This window comes from Passer domesticus, chromosome 6 (genome assembly GCF_036417665.1).
Source record: "Passer domesticus isolate bPasDom1 chromosome 6, bPasDom1.hap1, whole genome shotgun sequence".
NCBI lineage: Eukaryota > Metazoa > Chordata > Aves > Passeriformes > Passeridae > Passer > Passer domesticus.
Genome location: NC_087479.1, coordinates 67,891,215 through 67,914,426, shown reverse-complemented (window position 1 = coordinate 67,914,426; position 23,212 = coordinate 67,891,215).

The following is a 23,212-nucleotide window of genomic DNA, read 5'->3' as shown; positions in this document are numbered from 1 at the left end:
ACACAGGGCCGCTAGGCTCTGGAGACGATCTATGACCTTTCCCCAGAGAAACAAAAGTCACCAGGCCAGGTTCCTGATGTCAGTTTGCAGGAGGCACTTGGCACTGTCAAACCAGCCACAGATGCCTGTGGGGGCATCTTGCATCTGGGAAGTATCCTGAACCGTGCAGAATTTCAGCAGGCAGCTGGCCACTCCGGGCCTAAGGGTCCAGGATATGAAGCATGGCCTTTCCACAGAGAAACAAAAGTCACCAGGCCAGGTTCCTGATGTCAGTTTGCAGGAGGCACTTGGCACTGTCAAACCAGCCACTGTTGCCTGTGGAGGTACCTTCGGTCTGAGAGGTATCCTGATCCGTTTCGAATTTCAGCAGGCAGCCGGCCACTCTGGGCCACCGGGCCCTAGAGAGGAACGATGGCCTTTCCCCTGAGAAACAAAAGTCACCAGGTCAGGTTCCTGATGTCAGTTTGCAGGAGGCACTTGGCACTGTCAAACCAGCCACAGACGCCTTTGGGGGCACCTTGCATCTGGGAGGTATCCTGATCCGTGCGGAATTTCAGCAGGCAGCCGGCCACTCCGGGCCTTCGGGTCCAGGATGTGAACCATGGTCTTTCCCCAGAGAAACAAAAGTCACCAGGCCAGGTTCCTGATGTCAGTTTGCAGGAGGCACTTGGCACTGTCAAACCAGCCACTGTTGCCTGTGGGAGCACATTTCATCTGGGATGTATCCTCAACCGTTTGGAATTTCAGGAGGCAGCCGTCCACTACGGGCGACCGGCGCTGGGCACGAACTATGGCCTCTCCACAGAGAAACAAAAGTCACCAGGCCAGGTTCCTGATGTCAGTTTGCAGGAGGCACTTGGCACTGTCAAACCAGCCACAGGTGTCTGTGGGGGCACCTTGAATCTGGGCGGCATCCTGATCCGTTCGGAATTTCAGCAGGCAGCCGGTCACTCTGGGCCTAAGGGTCCAGGATATGAAGCATGGCCTTTCCCCCGAGAAACAAAAGTCACCAGGCCAGGTTGCTGATGTCAGTTTGCAGGAGGCACTTGGCACTGTCAAACCAGCCACTGTTGCCTGTGGAGGTACCTTCGGTCTGAGAGGTATCCTGATCCGTTTGGAATTTCAGCAGGCAGCTGGCCACTCCGGGCCACCGGGCCCTGGACGTGTACAATGGCCTTTCCCCAGAGAAACAAAAGTCACCAGGCCAGGTTCCTGATGTCAGTTTGCAGGAGGCACTTGGCACTGTCAAACCAGCCACAGTTGCCTGTAGGGGCACCTTGCATCTGGGAGATATCCTCAGAATTGTGGAATTTCAGCAGGCGGACGGCCATTCAGGGCATCCAGGCCCTGTACATATACAATGGCCTGTCCCCAGAGAAACAAAAGTCACCAGGCCAGGTTCCTGATGTCAGTTTGCAGGAGGCACTTGGCACTGTCAAACCAGCCACTGTTGCCTGTGGGGGCTCCCTTCATCTAGGCGGTATCCTGATCCGTGCGGAATTTCAGCAGGCAGCCGGCAAATCAAGGCCACCAGGCCCTGGATAGCAACGATGGCCTTTCCCCAGAGAAACAAAAGTCACCATGCCAGGTTCCTGATGTCAGTTTGCAGGAGGCACTTGGCACTGTTAAACCAGCCACTGTTGCCTGTGGGGTCTCCTGTCATCTGGAGGCTATCCTGATTCATGCGGAATTTAACCAGGCAGCCGGCCACTCCGGGCCACCGGGCCCTGGACATGTACAATGGCCTGTCCCCAGAGAAACAAAAGTCACCAAGCCAGGTTCCTGATGTCAGTTTGCAGGAGGCACTTGGCACTGTCAAACCAGCCACAGTTGCCTGTGGGGGCACTTTCCATCTGGGAGGCATCCTGATCCGTGCGGAATTTCAGCAGGCAGCCGAGCAGGCCGGGCCACCCGGCCCTGGACACGAACGATGGCCTTTCCCCTGAGAAACAAAAGTCACCAGGCCAGGTTCCTGATGTCAGTTTGCAGGAGGCACTTGGCACTGTCAAACCAGCCACAGTTGCCTGTAGGGGCACCTTGCATCTGGGAGATATCCTCAGCCGTGTGGAATTTCAGCAGGCGGACGGCCATTCAGAGCATCCAGGCCCTGTACATATACAATGGCCTGTCCCCAGAGAAACAAAAGTCACCAGGCCAGGTTCCTGATGTCAGTTTGCAGGAGGCACTTGGCACTGTCAAACCAGCCACTGTTGCCTGTGGGGGCTCCCTTCATCTAGGCGGTATCCTGATCCGTGCGGAATTTCAGCAGGCAGCCGGCCAATCCAGGCCACCCGGCCCTGGATAGCAACGATGGCCTTTCCCCAGAGAAACAAAAGTCAACATGCCATGTTCCTGATGTCAGTTTGCAGGAGGCACTTGGCACTGTCAAACCAGCCACAGATGCCTGTGGGGGCACCTTGCATCTGGGAAGTATCCTGATCCGTGCGGAATTTCAGTAGGCAGCTGGCCACTCCGGGACTAAGGGTCCAGGATATGAAGCATGGCCTTTCCCCAGAGAAACAAAAGTCACCAGGCCAGGTTCCTGATGTCAGTTTGCAGGAGGCACTTGGCACTGTCAAACCAGCCACTGTTGCCTGTGGAGGTACCTTCGGTCTGAGAGGTATCCTGATCCGTTTCGAATTTCAGGAGGCAGCCGGCCACTCCGGGCCACCGGGCCCTAGAGAGGAACGATGGCCTTTCCCCTGAGAAACAAAAGTCACCAGGTCAGGTTCCTGATGTCAGTTTGCAGGAGGCACTTGGCACTGTCAAACCAGCCACAGATGCCTGTGGGGGCACCTTGCATCTGGGAGGTATCCTGATCCGTGCGGAATTTCAGCAGGCAGCCGGCCACTCCGGGCCTTCGGGTCCAGGATGTGAACCATGACCTTTCCCCAGAGAAACAAAAGTCACCAGGCCAGGTTCCTGATGTCAGTTTGCAGGAGGCACTTGGCACTGTCAAACCAGCCACAGTTGCCTGTAGGTGTACCTTGCATCTGGGCGGCATCCTGATCCATTCGGAATTTCAGCAGGCAGCTGGCCACTCCGGGCCTAAGGGTCCAGGATATGAAGCATGGCCTTTCCACAGAGAAACAAAAGTCACCAGGCCAGGTTCCTGATGTCAGTTTGCAGGAGGCACTTGGCACTGTCAAACCAGCCACTGTTGCCTGTGGGGTCTCCTGTCATCTGGAGGCTATCCTGATTCATGCGGAATTTAACCAGGCAGCCGGCCACTCCGGGCCACCGGGCCCTGGACATGTACAATGGCCTTTCCCCAGAGAAACAAAAGTCACCAAGCCAGGTTCCTGATGTCAGTTTGCAGGAGGCACTTGGCACTGTCAAACCAGCCACAGTTGCCTGTGGGGGCACATTCCATCTGGGAGGCATCCTGATCCGTGCGGAATTTCAGCAGGCAGCCGAGCAGGCCGGGCCACCCGGCCCTGGACACGAACGATGGCCTTTCCCCTGAGAAACAAAAGTCACCAGGCCAGGTTCCTGATGTCAGTTTGCAGGAGGCACTTGGCACTGTCAAACCAGCCACTGTTGCCTGTGGGCGCTCCCTTCATCTAGGCGCTATCCTGATCCGTGCGGAATTTCAGCAGGCAGCCGGCCAATCCAGGCCACCCGGCCCTGGATAGCAACGATGGCCTTTCCCCAGAGAAACAAAAGTCAACATGCCAGGTTCCTGATGTCAGTTTGCAGGAGGCACTTGGCACTGTCAAACCAGCCACTGTTGCCTCTGGAGGTACCTTCGGTCTGAGAGGTATCCTGATCCGTTTCGAATTTCAGCTGGCAGCCGGCCACTCTGGGCCACCGGGCCCTAGAGAGGAACGATGGCCTTTCCCCTGAGAAACAAAAGTCAGCAGGCCAGGTTCCTGATGTCAGTTTGCAGGAGGCACTTGGCACTGTCAAACCAGCCACTGGTGCCTGTGGGGGCATTTGCTTCTAGGTGGTATCCTCATCTGTGCGGAATTTCAGCAGGCAGCCGGCCACTCCTAGCCACCGGGCACTGGACTTGAACCATGGCCTTTCCCCAGAGAAACAAAAGTCACCAGGCCAGGTTGCTGATGTCAGTTTGCAGGAGGCACTTGGCACTGTCAAACCAGCCACTGTTGCCTGTGGGAGCACATTTCATCTGGGATGTATCCTCAACCGTTTGGAATTTCAGGAGGCAGCCGTCCACTACGGGCGACCGGCGCTGGGCACGAACTATGGCCTCTCCACAGAGAAACAAAAGTCACCAGGCCAGGTTCCTGATGTCAGTTTGCAGGAGGCACTTGGCACTGTCAAACCAGCCACAGGTGTCTGTGGGGGCACCTTGAATCTGGGCGGCATCCTGATCCGTTTGGAATTTCAGCAGGCAGCCGGTCACTCTGGGCCTAAGGGTCCAGGATATGAAGCATGGCCTTTCCCCTGAGAAACAAAAGTCACCAGGCCAGGTTCCTGATGTCAGTTTGCAGGAGGCACTTGGCACTGTCAAACCAGCCACTGTTGCCTGTGGAGGTACCTTCGGTCTGAGAGGTATCCTGATCCGTTTGGAATTTCAGCAGGCAGCTGGCCACTCCGGGCCACCGGGCCCTGGACGTGTACAATGGCCTTTCCCCAGAGAAACAAAAGTCACCAGGCCAGGTTCCTGATGTCAGTTTGCAGGAGGCACTTGGCACTGTCAAACCAGCCACAGTTGCCTGTAGGGGCACCTTGCATCTGGGAGATATCCTCAGAATTGTGGAATTTCAGCAGGCGGACGGCCATTCAGGGCATCCAGGCCCTGTACATATACAATGGCCTGTCCCCAGAGAAACAAAAGTCACCAGGCCAGGTTCCTGATGTCAGTTTGCAGGAGGCACTTGGCACTGTCAAACCAGCCACTGTTGCCTGTGGGGGCTCCCTTCATCTAGGCGCTATCCTGATCCGTGCGGAATTTCAGCAGGCAGCCGGCAAATCAAGGCCACCAGGCCCTGGATAGCAACGATGGCCTTTCCCCTGAGAAACAAAAGTCACCAGGCCAGGTTCCTGATGTCAGTTTGCAGGAGGCACTTGGCACTGTCAAACCAGACACAGGTGTCTGTGGGGGCACCTTGAATCTGGGCGGCATCCTGATCCGTTCGGAATTTCAGCAGGCAGCCGGTCACTCTGGGCCTAAGGGTCCAGGATATGAAGCATGGCCTTTCCCCCGAGAAACAAAAGTCACCAGGCCAGGTTGCTGATGTCAGTTTGCAGGAGGCACTAGGCACTGTCAAACCAGCCACTGTTGCCTGTGGAGGTACCTTCGGTCTGAGAGGTATCCTGATCCGTTTGGAATTTCAGCAGGCAGCTGGCCACTCCGGGCCACCGGGCCCTGGACGTGTACAATGGCCTTTCCCCAGAGAAACAAAAGTCACCAGGCCAGGTTCCTGATGTCAGTTTGCAGGAGGCACTTGGCACTGTCAAACCAGCCACAGTTGCCTGTAGGGGCACCTTGCATCTAGGAGATATCCTCAGAATTGTGGAATTTCAGCAGGCGGACGGCCATTCAGGGCATCCAGGCCCTGTACATATACAATGGCCTGTCCCCAGAGAAACAAAAGTCACCAGGCCAGGTTCCTGATGTCAGTTTGCAGGAGGCACTTGGCACTGTCAAACCAGCCACTGGTGCCTGTGGGGGCTCCCTTCATCTAGGCGGTATCCTGATCCGTGCGGAATTTCAGCAGGCAGCCGGCCACTCCGGGCCTTCGGGTCCAGGATTTGAACCATGGCCTTTCCCCAGAGAAACAAAAGTCACCAGGCCAGGTTGCTGATGTCAGTTTGCAGGAGGCACTTGGCACTGTCAAACCAGCCACTGTTGCCTGTGGGAGCACATTTCATCTGGGATGTATCCTCAACCGTTTGGAATTTCAGGAGGCAGCCGTCCACTACGGGCGACCGGCGCTGGGCACGAACTATGGCCTCTCCACAGAGAAACAAAAGTCACCAGGCCAGGTTCCTGATGTCAGTTTGCAGGAGGCACTTGGCACTGTCAAACCAGCCACTGTTGCCTGTGGGGGCACTTTCCATCTGGGAGGCATCCTGATCCGTGCGGAATTTCAGCAGGCAGCCAGGCACGCCGGGCCGCAAGACCATGGACGCGAACTATGGCCTTTCCCCAGAGAAACAAAAGTCACCAGGCCAGGTTCCTGATGTCAGTTTGCAGGAGCCATTTGCCACTGTCAAACCAGCCACAATTCCCTGTGGGGGCACCTTGCATCTGGGAGATATCCTCAGCCATGCGGAATTTCAGCAGGCGGAGGGCCACTCAGGGCCTCCCGGCCCTGGACATATACAATGGCCTTTCCCCAGAGAAACAAAAGTCACCAGGCCAGGTTCCTGATGTCAGTTTGCAGGAGGCACTTGGCACTCTCAAACCAGCCACAGTTGCCTGTAGGGGCACCTTGCATCTGGGCGGCATCCTGATCCGTACAGTATTTCAGCAGGCAGAAGGGCACACAGGGCCGCTAGGCTCTGGAGACGATCTATGACCTTTCCCCAGAGAAACAAAAGTCACCAGGCCAGGTTCCTGATGTCAGTTTGCAGGAGGCACTTGGCACTGTCAAACCAGCCACAGATGCCTGTGGGGGCATCTTGCATCTGGGAAGTATCCTGAACCGTGCGGAATTTCAGCAGGCAGCTGGCCACTCCGGGCCTAAGGGTCCAGGATATGAAGCATGGCCTTTCCACAGAGAAACAAAAGTCACCAGGCCAGGTTCCTGATGTCAGTTTGCAGGAGGCACTTGGCACTGTCAAACCAGCCACTGTTGCCTGTGGAGGTACCTTCGGTCTGAGAGGTATCCTGATCCGTTTCGAATTTCAGCAGGCAGCCGGCCACTCTGGGCCACCGGGCCCTAGAGAGGAACGATGGCCTTTCCCCTGAGAAACAAAAGTCACCAGGTCAGGTTCCTGATGTCAGTTTGCAGGAGGCACTTGGCACTGTCAAACCAGCCACAGATGCCTTTGGGGGCACCTTGCATCTGGGAGGTATCCTGATCCGTGCGGAATTTCAGCTGGCAGCCGGCCACTCCGGCCCTTGGGGTCCAGGATGTGAACCATGGTCTTTCCCCAGAGAAACAAAAGTCACCAGGCCAGGTTGCTGATGTCAGTTTGCAGGAGGCACTTGGCACTGTCAAACCAGCCACTGTTGCCTGTGGGAGCACATTTCATCTGGGATGTATCCTCAACCGTTTGGAATTTCAGGAGGCAGCCGTCCACTACGGGCGACCGGCGCTGGGCACGAACTATGGCCTCTCCACAGAGAAACAAAAGTCACCAGGCCAGGTTCCTGATGTCAGTTTGCAGGAGGCACTTGGCACTGTCAAACCAGCCACAGGTGTCTGTGGGGGCACCTTGAATCTGGGCGGCATCCTGATCCGTTCGGAATTTCAGCAGGCAGCCGGTCACTCTGGGCCTAAGGGTCCAGGATATGAAGCATGGCCTTTCCCCCGAGAAACAAAAGTCACCAGGCCAGGTTGCTGATGTCAGTTTGCAGGAGGCACTTGGCACTGTCAAACCAGCCACTGTTGCCTGTGGAGGTACCTTCGGTCTGAGAGGTATCCTGATCCGTTTGGAATTTCAGCAGGCAGCTGGCCACTCCGGGCCACCAGGCCCTGGACGTGTACAATGGCCTTTCCCCAGAGAAACAAAAGTCACCAGGCCAGGTTCCTGATGTCAGTTTGCAGGAGGCACTTGGCACTGTCAAACCAGCCACAGTTGCCTGTAGGGGCACCTTGCATCTGGGAGATATCCTCAGAATTGTGGAATTTCAGCAGGCGGACGGCCATTCAGGGCATCCAGGCCCTGTACATATACAATGGCCTGTCCCCAGAGAAACAAAAGTCACCAGGCCAGGTTCCTGATGTCAGTTTGCAGGAGGCACTTGGCACTGTCAAACCAGCCACTGTTGCCTGTGGGGTCTCCTGTCATCTGGAGGCTATCCTGATTCATGCGGAATTTAACCAGGCAGCCGGCCACTCCGGGCCACCGGGCCCTGGACATGTACAATGGCCTTTCCCCAGAGAAACAAAAGTCACCAAGCCAGGTTCCTGATGTCAGTTTGCAGGAGGCACTTGGCACTGTTAAACCAGCCACTGTTGCCTGTGGGGGCACTTTGCATCTGGGAGGCATCCTGATCCGTGCGGAATTTCAGCAGGCAGCCGAGCAGGCCGGGCCACCCGGCCCTGGACACGAACGATGGCCTTTCCCCTGAGAAACAAAAGTCACCAGGCCAGGTTCCTGATGTCAGTTTGCAGGAGGCACTTGGCACTGTCAAACCAGCCACTGTTGCCTGTGGGGGCTCCCTTCATCTAGGCGGTATCCTGATCCGTGCGGAATTTCAGCAGGCAGCCGGCCAATCCAGGCCACCCGGCCCTGGATAGCAACGATGGCCTTTCCCCAGAGAAACAAAAGTCAACATGCCAGGTTCCTGATGTCAGTTTGCAGGAGGCACTTGGCACTGTCAAACCAGCCACAGATGCCTGTGGGGGCACCTTGCATCTGGGAAGTATCCTGATCCGTGCGGAATTTCAGCAGGCAGCTGGCCACTCCGGGCCTAAGGGTCCAGGATATGAAGCATGGCCTTTCCACAGAGAAACAAAAGTCACCAGGCCAGGTTCCTGATGTCAGTTTGCAGGAGGCACTTGGCACTGTCAAACCAGCCACTGTTGCCTGTGGAGGTACCTTCGGTCTGAGAGGGATCCTGATCCGTTTCGAATTTCAGCAGGCAGCCGGCCACTCTGGGCCACCGGGCCCTAGAGAGGAACGATGGCCTTTCCCCTGAGAAACAAAAGTCACCAGTTCAGGTTCCTGATGTCAGTTTGCAGGAGGCACTTGGCACTGTCAAACCAGCCACAGATGCCTTTGGGGGCACCTTGCATCTGGGAGGGATCCTGATCCGTGCGGAATTTCAGCAGGCAGCCGGCCACTCCGGGCCTTCGGGTCCAGGATGTGAACCATGGCCTTTCCCCAGAGAAACAAAAGTCACCAGGCCAGGTTGCTGATGTCAGTTTGCAGGAGGCACTTGGCACTGTCAAACCAGCCACTGTTGCCTGTGGGAGCACATTTCATCTGGGATGTATCCTCAACCGTTTGGAATTTCAGGAGGCAGCCGTCCACTACGGGCGACCGGCGCTGGGCACGAACTATGGCCTCTCCACAGAGAAACAAAAGTCACCAGGCCAGGTTCCTGATGTCAGTTTGCAGGAGGCACTTGGCACTGTCAAACCAGCCACAGTTGCCTGTGGGGGCACTTTCCATCTGGGAGGCATCCTGATCCATGCGGAATTTCAGCAGGCAGCCAGGCACGCCGGGCCGCAAGACCATGGACGCGAACTATGGCCTTTCCCCAGAGAAACAAAAGTCACCAGGCCAGGTTCCTGATGTCAGTTTGCAGGAGGCACTTGGCACTGTCAAACCAGCCACTGTTGCCTGTGGAGGTACCTTCGGTCTGAGAGGTATCCTGATCCGTTTCGAATTTCAGCAGGCAGCCGGCCACTCTGGGCCACCGGGCCCTAGAGAGGAACGATGGCCTTTCCCCTGAGAAACAAAAGTCACCAGGTCAGGTTCCTGATGTCAGTTTGCAGGAGGCACTTGGCACTGTCAAACCAGCCACAGATGCCTTTGGGGGCACCTTGCATCTGGGAGGTATCCTGATCCGTGCGGAATTTCAGCAGGCAGCCGGCCACTCCGGGCCTTCGGGTCCAGGATGTGAACCATGGCCTTTCCCCAGAGAAACAAAAGTCACCAGGCCAGGTTGCTGATGTCAGTTTGCAGGAGGCACTTGGCACTGTCAAACCAGCCACTGTTGCCTGTGGGAGCACATTTCATCTGGGATGTATCCTCAACCGTTTGGAATTTCAGGACGCAGCCGTCCACTACGGGCGACCGGCGCTGGGCACGAACTATGGCCTCTCCACAGAGAAACAAAAGTCACCAGGCCAGGTTCCTGATGTCAGTTTGCAGGAGGCACTTGGCACTGTCAAACCAGCCACTGTTGCCTGTGGGGGCACTTTGCATCTGGGAGGCATCCTGATCCGTGCGGAATTTCAGCAGGCAGCCGAGCAGGCCGGGCCACCCGGCCCTGGACACGAACGATGGCCTTTCCCCTGAGAAACAAAAGTCACCAGGCCAGGTTCCTGATGTCAGTTTGCAGGAGGCACTTGGCACTGTCAAACCAGCCACAGTTGCCTGTGGGGGCACTTTCCATCTGGGAGGCATCCTGATCCGTGCGGAATTTCAGCAGGCAGCCAGGCACGCCGGGCCGCAAGACCATGGACGCGAACTATGGCCTTTCCCCAGAGAAACAAAAGTCACCAGGCCAGGTTCCTGATGTCAGTTTGCAGGAGCCATTTGGCACTGTCAAACCAGCCACAATTCCCTGTGGGGGCACCTTGCATCTGGGAGATATCCTCAGCCATGCGGAATTTCAGCAGGCGGAGGGCCACTCAGGGCCTCCCGGCCCTGGACATATACAATGGCCTTTCCCCAGAGAAACAAAAGTCACCAGGCCAGGTTCCTGATGTCAGTTTGCAGGAGGCACTTGGCACTCTCAAACCAGCCACAGTTGCCTGTAGGGGCACCTTGCATCTGGGCGGCATCCTGATCCGTACAGTATTTCAGCAGGCAGAAGGGCACACAGGGCCGCTAGGCTCTGGAGACGATCTATGTCCTTTCCCCAGAGAAACAAAAGTCACCAGGCCAGGTTCCTGATGTCAGTTTGCAGGAGGCACTTGGCACTGTCAAACCAGCCACAGATGCCTGTGGGGGCATCTTGCATCTGGGAAGTATCCTGAACCGTGCGGAATTTCAGCAGGCAGCTGGCCACTCCGGGCCTAAGGGTCCAGGATATGAAGCATGGCCTTTCCACAGAGAAACAAAAGTCACCAGGCCAGGTTCCTGATGTCAGTTTGCAGGAGGCACTTGGCACTGTCAAACCAGCCACTGTTGCCTGTGGAGGTACCTTCGGTCTGAGAGGTATCCTGATCCGTTTCGAATTTCAGCAGGCAGCCGGCCACTCTGGGCCACCGGGCCCTAGAGAGGAACGATGGCCTTTCCCCTGAAAAACAAAAGTCACCAGGTCAGGTTCCTGATGTCAGTTTGCAGGAGGCACTTGGCACTGTCAAACCCGCCACAGATGCCTTTGGGGGCACCTTGCATCTGGGAGGTATCCTGATCCGTGCGGAATTTCAGCAGGCAGCCGGCCACTCCGGCCCTTGGGGTCCAGGATGTGAACCATGGTCTTTCCCCAGAGAAACAAAAGTCACCAGGCCAGGTTGCTGATGTCAGTTTGCAGGAGGCACTTGGCACTGTCAAACCAGCCACTGTTGCCTGTGGGAGCACATTTCATCTGGGATGTATCCTCAACCGTTTGGAATTTCAGGAGGCAGCCGTCCACTACGGGCGACCGGCGCTGGGCACGAACTATGGCCTCTCCACAGAGAAACAAATGTCACCAGGCCAGGTTCCTGATGTCAGTTTGCAGGAGGCACTTGGCACTGTCAAACCAGACACAGGTGTCTGTGGGGGCACCTTGAATCTGGGCGGCATCCTGATCCGTTCGGAATTTCAGCAGGCAGCCGGTCACTCTGGGCCTAAGGGTCCAGGATATGAAGCATGGCCTTTCCCCCGAGAAACAAAAGTCACCAGGCCAGGTTCCTGATGTCAGTTTGCAGGAGGCACTTGGCACTGTCAAACCAGCCACAGTTGCCTGTAGGGGCACCTTGCATCTGGGAGATATCCTCAGAATTGTGGAATTTCAGCAGGCGGACGGCCATTCAGGGCATCCAGGCCCTGTACATATACAATGGCCTGTCCCCAGAGAAACAAAAGTCACCAGGCCAGGTTCCTGATGTCAGTTTGCAGGAGGCACTTGGCACTGTCAAACCAGCCACTGTTGCCTGTGGGGTCTCCTGTCATCTGGAGGCTATCCTGATTCATGCGGAATTTAACCAGGCAGCCGGCCACTCCGGGCCACCGGGCCCTGCACATGTACAATGGCCTTTCCCCAGAGAAACAAAAGTCACAAGGCCAGGTTCCTGATGTCAGTTTGCAGGAGGCACTTGGCACTGTCAAACCAGCCACTGTTGCCTGTGGGGGCACTTTGCATCTGGGAGGCATCCTGATCCGTGCGGAATTTCAGCAGGCAGCCGAGCAGGCCGGGCCACCCGGCCCTGGACACGAACGATGGCCTTTCCCCTGAGAAACAAAAGTCACCAGGCCAGGTTCCTGATGTCAGTTTGCAGGAGGCACTTGGCACTGTCAAACCAGCCACTGTTGCCTGTGGGGGCTCCCTTCATCTAGGCGGTATCCTGATCCGTGCGGAATTTCAGCAGGCAGCCGGCCAATCCAGGCCACCCGGCCCTGGATAGCAACGATGGCCTTTCCCCAGAGAAACAAAAGTCAACATGCCAGGTTCCTGATGTCAGTTTGCAGGAGGCACTTGGCACTGTCAAACCAGCCACAGATGCCTGTGGGGGCACCTTGCATCTGGGAAGTATCCTGATCCGTGCGGAATTTCAGCAGGCAGCTGGCCACTCCGGGCCTAGGGGTCCAGGATATGAAGCATGGCCTTTCCACAGAGAAACAAAAGTCACCAGGCCAGGTTCCTGATGTCAGTTTGCAGGAGGCACTTGGCACTGTCAAACCAGCCACTGTTGCCTCTGGAGGTACCTTCGGTCTGAGAGGGATCCTGATCCGTTTCGAATTTCAGCAGGCAGCCGGCCACTCTGGGCCACCGGGCCCTAGAGAGGAACGATGGCCTTTCCCCTGAGAAACAAAAGTCACCAGGTCAGGTTCCTGATGTCAGTTTGCAGGAGGCACTTGGCACTGTCAAACCAGCCACAGATGCCTTTGGGGGCACCTTGCATCTGGGAGGTATCCTGATCCGTGCGGAATTTCAGCAGGCAGCCGGCCACTCCGGGCCTTCGGGTCCAGGATGTGAACCATGGCCTTTCCCCAGAGAAACAAAAGTCACCAGGCCAGGTTGCTGATGTCAGTTTGCAGGAGGCACTTGGCACTGTCAAACCAGCCACTGTTGCCTGTGGGAGCACATTTCATCTGGGATGTATCCTCAACCGTTTGGAATTTCAGGAGGCAGCCGTCCACTACGGGCGACCGGCGCTGGGCACGAACTATGGCCTCTCCACAGAGAAACAAAAGTCACCAGGCCAGGTTCCTGATGTCAGTTTGCAGGAGGCACTTGGCACTGTCAAACCAGCCACAGTTGCCTGTGGGGGCACTTTCCATCTGGGAGGCATCCTGATCCATGCGGAATTTCAGCAGGCAGCCAGGCACGCCGGGCCGCAAGACCATGGACGCGAACTATGGCCTTTCCCCAGAGAAACAAAAGTCACCAGGCCAGGTTCCTGATGTCAGTTTGCAGGAGCCATTTGGCACTGTCAAACCAGCCACAATTCCCTGTGGGGGCACCTTGCATCTGGGAGATACCCTCAGCCATGCGGAATTTCAGCAGGCGGAGGGCCACTCAGGGCCTCCAGGCCCTGGACATATACAATGGCCTTTCCCCAGAGAAACAAAAGTCACCAGGCCAGGTTCCTGATGTCAGTTTGCAGGAGGCACTTGGCACTGTCAAACCAGCCACAGTTGCCTGTAGGGGCACCTTGCATCTGGGCGGCATCCTGATCCGTACAGTATTTCAGCAGGCAGCCGGCCACTCCGGGCCTTCGGGTCCAGGATGTGAACCATGGCCTTTCCCCAGAGAAACAAAAGTCACCAGGCCAGGTTGCTGATGTCAGTTTGCAGGAGGCACTTGGCACTGTCAAACCAGCCACTGTTGCCTGTGGGAGCACATTTCATCTGGGATGTATCCTCAACCGTTTGGAATTTCAGGAGGCAGCCGTCCACTACGGGCGACCGGCGCTGGGCACGAACTATGGCCTCTCCACAGAGAAACAAAAGTCACCAGGCCAGGTTCCTGATGTCAGTTTGCAGGAGGCACTTAGCACTGTCAAACCAGCCACAGGTGTCTGTGGGGGCACCTTGAATCTGGGCGGCATCCTGATCCGTTCGGAATTTCAGCAGCCAGCCGGTCACTCTGGGCCTAAGGGTCCAGGATATGAAGCATGGCCTTTCCCCCGAGAAACAAAAGTCACCAGGCCAGGTTCCTGATGTCAGTTTGCAGGAGGCACTTGGCACTGTCAAACCAGCCACTGTTGCCTGTGGAGGTACCTTCGGTCTGAGAGGTATCCTGATCCGTTTGGAATTTCAGCAGGCAGCTGGCCACTCCGGGCCACCGGGCCCTGGACGTGTACAATGGCCTTTCCCCAGAGAAACAAAAGTCACCAGGCCAGGTTCCTGATGTCAGTTTGCAGGAGGCACTTGGCACTGTCAAACCAGCCACAGTTGCCTGTAGGGGCACCTTGCATCTGGGAGATATCCTCAGATTTGTGGAATTTCAGCAGGCGGACGGCCATTCAGGGCATCCAGGCCCTGTACATATACAATGGCCTGTCCCCAGAGAAACAAAAGTCACCAGGCCAGGTTCCTGATGTCAGTTTGCAGGAGGCACTTGGCACTGTCAAACCAGCCACTGTTGCCTGTGGGGGCTCCCTTCATCTAGGCGGTATCCTGATCCGTGCGGAATTTCAGCAGGCAGCCGGCAAATCAAGGCCACCAGGCCCTGGATAGCAACGATGGCCTTTCCCCTGAGAAACAAAAGTCACCATGCCAGGTTCCTGATGTCAGTTTGCAGGAGGCACTTGGCACTGTCAAACCAGCCACTGTTGCCTGTGGGGTCTCCTGTCATCTGGAGGCTATCCTGATTCATGCGGAATTTAACCAGGCAGCCGGCCACCACGGGCCACCGGGCCCTGGACATGAACCATGACCTTTCCCCAGAGAAACAAAAGTCACCAGGCCAGGTTCCTGATGTCAGTTTGCAGGAGGCACTTGGCTCTGTCAAACCAGCCACAGTTGCCTGTAGGTGTACCTTGCATCTGGGCGGCATCCTGATCCATTCGGAATTTCAGCAGGCAGGTGGCCACTCCGGGCCTAAGGGTCCAGGATATGAAGCATGGCCTTTCCACAGAGAAACAAAAGTCACCATGCCAGGTTCCTGATGTCAGTTTGCAGGAGGCACTTGGCACTGTCAAACCAGCCACTGTTGCCTGTGGGGTCTCCTGTCATCTGGAGGCTATCCTGATTCATGCGGAATTTAACCAGGCAGCCGGCCACTCCGGGCCACCGGGCCCTGGACATGTACAATGGCCTTTCCCCAGAGAAACAAAAGTCACCAAGCCAGGTTGCTGATGCCAGTTTGCAGGAGGCACTTGGCACTGTCAAACCAGCCACTGTTGCCTGTGGGAGCACATTTCATCTGGGATGTATCCTCAACCGTTTGGAATTTCAGGAGGCAGCCGTCCACTACGGGCGACTGGCGCTGGGCACGAACTATGGCCTCTCCACAGAGAAACAAAAGTCACCAGGCCAGGTTCCTGATGTCAGTTTGCAGGAGGCACTTGGCACTGTCAAACCAGCCACAGTTGCCTGTGGGGGCACTTTCCATCTGGGAGGCATCCTGATCCGTGCGGAATTTCAGCAGGCAGCCAGGCACGCCGGGCTGCAAGACCATGGACGCGAACTATGGCCTTTCCCCAGAGAAACAAAAGTCACCAGGCCAGGTTCCTGATGTCAGTTTGCAGGAGCCATTTGGCACTGTCAAACCAGCCACAATTCCCTGTGGGGGCACCTTGCATCTGGGAGATATCCTCAGCCATGCGGAATTTCAGCAGGTGGAGGGCCACTCAGGGCCTCCAGGCCCTGGACATATACAATGGCCTTTCCCCAGAGAAACAAAAGTCACCAGGCCAGGTTCCTGATGTCAGTTTGCAGGAGGCACTTGGCACTCTCAAACCAGCCACAGTTGCCTGTAGGGGCACCTTGCATCTGGGCGGCATCCTGATCCGTACAGTATTTCAGCAGGCAGAAGGGCACACAGGGCCGCTAGGCTCTGGAGACGATCTATGACCTTTCCCCAGAGAAACAAAAGTCACCAGGCCAGGTTCCTGATGTCAGTTTGCAGGAGGCACTTGGCACTGTCAAACCAGCCACAGATGCCTGTGGGGGCACCTTGCATCTGGGAAGTATCCTGATCCGTGCGGAATTTCAGCAGGCAGCTGGCCACTCCGGGCCTAAGGGACCAGGATATGAAGCATGGCCTTTCACCCGAGAAACAAAAGTCACCAGGCCAGGTTCCTGATGTCAGTTTGCAGGAGGCACTTGGCACTGTCAAACCAGCCACTGTTGCCTGTGGAGGTACCTTCGGTCTGAGAGGTATCCTGATCCGTTTCGAATTTCAGCAGGCAGCCGGCCACTCCGGGCCTTCGGGTCCAGGATGTGAACCATGGCCTTTCCCCAGAGAAACAAAAGTCACCAGGCCAGGTTGCTGATGTCAGTTTGCAGGAGGCACTTGGCACTGTCAAACCAGCCACTGTTGCCTGTGGGAGCACATTTCATCTGGGATGTATCCTCAACCGTTTGGAATTTCAGGAGGCAGCCGTCCACTACGGGCGACCGGCGCTGGGCACGAACTATGGCCTCTCCACAGAGAAACAAAAGTCACCAGGCCAGGTTCCTGATGTCAGTTTGCAGGAGGCACTTGGCACTGTCAAACCAGCCACAGGTGTCTGTGGGGGCACCTTGAATCTGGGCGGCATCCTGATCCGTTCGGAATTTCAGCAGGCAGCCGGTCACTCTGGGCCTAAGGGTCCAGGATATGAAGCATGGCCTTTCCCCCGAGAAACAAAAGTCACCAGGCCAGGTTCCTGATGTCAGTTTGCAGGAGGCACTTGGCACTGTCAAACCAGCCACTGTTGCCTGTGGAGGTACCTTCGGTCTGAGAGGTATCCTGATCCGTTTGGAATTTCAGCAGGCAGCTGGCCACTCCGGGCCACCGGGCCCTGGACGTGTACAATGGCCTTTCCCCAGAGAAACAAAAGTCACCAGCCCAGGTTCCTGATGTCAGTTTGCAGGAGGCACTTGGCACTGACAAACCAGCCACAGTTGCCTGTAGGGGCACCTTGCATCTGGGAGATATCCTCAGAATTGTGGAATTTCAGCAGGCGGACGGCCATTCAGGGCATCCAGGCCCTGTACATATACAATGGCCTGTCCCCAGAGAAACAAAAGTCACCAGGCCAGGTTCCTGATGTCAGTTTGCAGGAGGCACTTGGCACTGTCAAACCAGCCACTGTTGCCTGTGGGGGCTCCCTTCATCTAGGCGGTATCCTGATCCGTGCAGAATTTCAGCAGGCAGCCGGCCACTCCGGGCCTTCGGGTCCAGGATGTGAAACATGGCCTTTCCCCAGAGAAACAAAAGTCACCAGGCCAGGTTGCTGATGTCAGTTTGCAGGAGGCACTTGGCACTGTCAAACCAGCCACTGTTGCCTGTGGGAGCACATTTCATCTGGGATGTATCCTCAACCGTTTGGAATTTCAGGAGGCAGCCGTCCACTACGGGCGACCGGCGCTGGGCACGAACTATGGCCTCTCCACAGAGAAACAAAAGTCACCAGGCCAGGTTCCTGATGTCAGTTTGCAGGAGGCACTTGGCACTGTCAAACCAGCCACAGTTGCCTGTAGGGGCACCTTGCATCTGGGAGATATCCTCAGAATTGTGGAATTTCAGCAGGCGGACGGCCATTCAGGGCATCCAGGCCCTGTACATATACAATGGCCTGTCCCCAGAGAAACAAAAGTCACCAGGCCAGGTTCCTGATGTCAGTTTGCAGGAGGCACTTGGCACTGTCAAACCAGCCACTGTTGCCTGTGGGGGCTCCCTTCATCTAGGCGCTATCCTGATCCGTGCGGAATTTCAGCAGGCAGCCGGCCACTCCGGGCCTTCGGGTCCAGGATGTGAAACATGGCCTTTCCACAGAGAAACAAAAGTCACCAGGCCAGGTTCCTGATGTCAGTTTGCAGGAGGCACTTGGCACTGTCAAACCAGCCACAGACGCCTTTGGGGGCACCTTGCATCTGGGAGGTATCCTGATCCGTGCGGAATTTCAGCAGGCAGCCAGGCACGCCGGGCCACAAGACCATGGACGCGAACTATGGCCTTTCCCCAGAGAAACAAAAGTCACCAGGCCAGGTTCCTGATGTCAGTTTGCAGGAGCCATTTGGCACTGTCAAACCAGCCACAATTCCCTGTGGGGGCACCTTGCATCTGGGAGATATCCTCAGCCATGCGGAATTTCAGCAGGCGGAGGGCCACTCAGGGCCTCCAGGCCCTGGACATATACAATGGCCTTTCCCCAGAGAAACAAAAGTCACCAGGCCAGGTTCCTGATGTCAGTTTGCAGGAGGCACTTGGCACTCTCAAACCAGCCACAGTTGCCTGTAGGGGCACCTTGCATCTGGGCGGCATCCTGATCCGTACAGTATTTCAGCAGGCAGAAGGGCACACAGGGCCGCTAGGCTCTGGAGACGATCTATGACCTTTCCCCAGAGAAACAAAAGTCACCAAGCCAGGTTCCTGATGTCAGTTTGCAGGAGGCACTTGGCACTGTCAAACCAGCCACAGATGCCTGTGGGGGCACCTTGCATCTGGGAAGTATCCTGATCCGTGCGGAATTTCAGCAGGCAGCTGGCCACTCCGGGCCTAAGGGTCCAGGATATGAAGCATGGCCTTTCCACAGAGAAACAAAAGTCACCAGGCCAGGTTCCTGATGTCAGTTGGCAGGAGGCACTTGGCACTGTCAAACCAGCCACTGTTGCCTGTGGAGGTACCTTCGGTCTGAGAGGGATCCTGATCCGTTTCGAATTTCAGCAGGCAGCCGGCCACTCTGGGCCACCGGGCCCTAGAGAGGAATGATGGCCTTTCCCCTGAGAAACAAAAGTCACCAGGTCAGGTTCCTGATGTCAGTTTGCAGGAGGCACTTGGCACTGTCAAACCAGCCACAGATGCCTTTGGGGGCACCTTGCATCTGGGAGGTATCCTGATCCGTGCGGAATTTCAGCAGGCAGCCGGCCACTCCGGGCCTTCGGGTCCAGGATGTGAACCATGGCCTTTCCCCAGAGAAACAAAAGTCACCAGGCCAGGTTGCTGATGTCAGTTTGCAGGAGGCACTTGGCACTGTCAAACCAGCCACTGTTGCCTGTGGGAGTACATTTCATCTGGGATGTATCCTCAACCGTTTGGAATTTCAGGAGGCAGCCGTCCACTATGGGCGACTGGCGCTGGGCACGAACTATGGCCTCTCCACAGAGAAACAAAAGTCACCAGGCCAGGTTCCTGATGTCAGTTTGCAGGAGGCACTTGGCACTGTCAAACCAGCCACAGTTGCCTGTGGGGGCACTTTCCATCTGGGAGGCATCCTGATCCGTGCGGAATTTCAGCAGGCAGCCAGGCACGCCGGGCTGCAAGACCATGGACGCGAACTATGGCCTTTCCCCAGAGAAACAAAAGTCACCAGGCCAGGTTCCTGATGTCAGTTTGCAGGAGCCATTTGGCACTGTCAAACCAGCCACAATTCCCTGTGGGGGCACCTTGCATCTGGGAGATATCCTCAGCCATGCGGAATTTCAGCAGGCGGAGGGCCACTCAGGGCCTCCAGGCCCTGGACATATACAATGGCCTTTCCCCAGAGAAACAAAAGTCACCAGGCCAGGTTCCTGATGTCAGTTTGCAGGAGGCACTTGGCACTCTCAAACCAGCCACAGTTGCCTGTAGGGGCACCTTGCATCTGGGCGGCATCCTGATCCGTACAGTATTTCAGCAGGCAGAAGGGCACACAGGGCCGCTAGGCTCTGGAGACGATCTATGACCTTTCCCCAGAGAAACAAAAGTCACCAGGCCAGGTTCCTGATGTCAGTTTGCAGGAGGCACTTGGCACTGTCAAACCAGCCACAGATGCCTGTGGGGGCACCTTGCATCTGGGAAGTATCCTGATCCGTGCGGAATTTCAGCAGGCAGCTGGCCACTCCGGGCCTAAGGGTCCAGGATATGAAGCATGGCCTTTCCCCCGAGAAACAAAAGTCACCATGCCAGGTTCCTGATGTCAGTTTGCAGGAGGCACTTGGCACTGTCAAACCAGCCACTGTTGCCTGTGGAGGTACCTTCGGTCTGAGAGGTATCCTGATCCGTTTCGAATTTCAGCAGGCAGCCGGCCACTCTGGGCCACCGGGCCCTGGAGAGGAACGATGGCCTTTCCCCTGAGAAACAAAAGTCACCAGGTCAGGTTCCTGATGTCAGTTTGCAGGAGGCACTTGGCACTGTCAAACCAGCCACAGATGCCTTTGGGGGCACCTTGCATCTGGGAGGTATCCTGATCCGTGCGGAATTTCAGCAGGCAGCCGGCCACTCCGGGCCTTCGGGTCCAGGATGTGAACCATGGCCTTTCCCCAGAGAAACAAAAGTCACCAGGCCAGGTTGCTGATGTCAGTTTGCAGGAGGCACTTGGCACTGTCAAACCAGCCACTGTTGCCTGTGGGAGCACATTTCATCTGGGATGTATCCTCAACCGTTTGGAATTTCAGGAGGCAGCCGTCCACTACGGGCGACCGGCGCTGGGCACGAACTATGGCCTCTCCACAGAGAAACAAAAGTCACCAGGCCAGGTTCCTGATGTCAGTTTGCAGGAGGCACTTAGCACTGTCAAACCAGCCACAGGTGTCTGTGGGGGCACCTTGAATCTGGGCGGCATCCTGATCCGTTCGGAATTTCAGCAGGCAGCCGGTCACTCTGGGCCTAAGGGTCCAGGATATGAAGCATGGCCTTTCCCCCGAGAAACAAAAGTCACCATGCCAGGTTCCTGATGTCAGTTTGCAGGAGGCACTTGGCACTGTCAAACCAGCCACTGTTGCCTGTGGAGGTACCTTCGGTCTGAGAGGTATCCTGATCCGTTTGGAATTTCAGCAGGCAGCTGGCCACTCCGGGCCACCGGGCCCTGGACGTGTACAATGGCCTTTCCCCAGAGAAACAAAAGTCACCAGGCCAGGTTCCTGATGTCAGTTTGCAGGAGGCACTTGGCACTGTCAAACCAGCCACAGTTGCCTGTAGGGGCACCTTGCATCTGGGAGATATCCTCAGAATTGTGGAATTTCAGCAGGCGGACGGCCATTCAGGGCATCCAGGCCCTGTACATATACAATGGCCTGTCCCCAGAGAAACAAAAGTCACCAGGCCAGGTTCCTGATGTCAGTTTGCAGGAGGCACTTGGCACTGTCAAACCAGCCACTGTTGCCTGTGGAGGTACCTTCGGTCTGAGAGGTATCCTGATCCGTTTCGAATTTCAGCAGGCAGCCGGCAAATCAAGGCCACCAGGCCCTGGATAGCAACGATGGCCTTTCCCCTGAGAAACAAAAGTCACCATGCCAGGTTCCTGATGTCAGTTTGCAGGAGGCACTTGGCACTGTCAAACCAGCCACTGTTGCCTGTGGGGTCTCCTGTCATCTGGAGGCTATCCTGATTCATGCGGAATTTAACCAGGCAGCCGGCCACCACGGGCCACCGGGCCCTGGACATGAACCATGACCTTTCCCCAGAGAAACAAAAGTCACCAGGCCAGGTTCCTGATGTCAGTTTGCAGGAGGCACTTGGCTCTGTCAAACCAGCCACAGTTGCCTGTAGGTGTACCTTGCATCTGGGCGGCATCCTGATCCATTCGGAATTTCAGCAGGCAGGTGGCCACTCCGGGCCTAAGGGTCCAGGATATGAAGCATGGCCTTTCCACAGAGAAACAAAAGTCACCATGCCAGGTTCCTGATGTCAGTTTGCAGGAGGCACTTGGCACTGTCAAACCAGCCACTGTTGCCTGTGGGGTCTCCTGTCATCTGGAGGCTATCCTGATTCATGCGGAATTTAACCAGGCAGCCGGCCACTCCGGGCCACCGGGCCCTGGACATGTACAATGGCCTTTCCCCAGAGAAACAAAAGTCACCAAGCCAGGTTGCTGATGCCAGTTTGCAGGAGGCACTTGGCACTGTCAAACCAGCCACTGTTGCCTGTGGGAGCACATTTCATCTGGGATGTATCCTCAACCGTTTGGAATTTCAGGAGGCAGCCGTCCACTACGGGCGACTGGCGCTGGGCACGAACTATGGCCTCTCCACAGAGAAACAAAAGTCACCAGGCCAGGTTCCTGATGTCAGTTTGCAGGAGGCACTTGGCACTGTCAAACCAGCCACAGTTGCCTGTGGGGGCACTTTCCATCTGGGAGGCATCCTGATCCGTGCGGAATTTCAGCAGGCAGCCAGGCACGCCGGGCTGCAAGACCATGGACGCGAACTATGGCCTTTCCCCAGAGAAACAAAAGTCACCAGGCCAGGTTCCTGATGTCAGTTTGCAGGAGCCATTTGGCACTGTCAAACCAGCCACAATTCCCTGTGGGGGCACCTTGCATCTGGGAGATATCCTCAGCCATGCGGAATTTCAGCAGGTGGAGGGCCACTCAGGGCCTCCAGGCCCTGGACATATACAATGGCCTTTCCCCAGAGAAACAAAAGTCACCAGGCCAGGTTCCTGATGTCAGTTTGCAGGAGGCACTTGGCACTCTCAAACCAGCCACAGTTGCCTGTAGGGGCACCTTGCATCTGGGCGGCATCCTGATCCGTACAGTATTTCAGCAGGCAGAAGGGCACACAGGGCCGCTAGGCTCTGGAGACGATCTATGACCTATCCCCAGAGAAACAAAAGTCACCAGGCCAGGTTCCTGATGTCAGTTTGCAGGAGGCACTTGGCACTGTCAAACCAGCCACAGATGCCTGTGGGGGCACCTTGCATCTGGGAAGTATCCTGATCCGTGCGGAATTTCAGCAGGCAGCTGGCCACTCCGGGCCTAAGGGTCCAGGATATGAAGCATGGCCTTTCACCCGAGAAACAAAAGTCACCATGCCAGGTTCCTGATGTCAGTTTGCAGGAGGCACTTGGCACTGTCAAACCAGCCACTGTTGCCTGTGGAGGTACCTTCGGTCTGAGAGGTATCCTGATCCGTTTCGAATTTCAGCAGGCAGCCGGCCACTCTGGGCCACCGGGCCCTAGAGAGGAACGATGGCCTTTCCCCTGAGAAACAAAAGTCACCAGGTCAGGTTCCTGATGTCAGTTTGCAGGAGGCACTTGGCACTGTCAAACCAGCCACAGATGCCTTTGGGGGCACCTTGCATCTGGGAGGTATCCTGATCCGTGCGGAATTTCAGCAGGCAGCCGGCCACTCCGGGCCTTCGGGTCCAGGATGTGAACCATGGCCTTTCCCCAGAG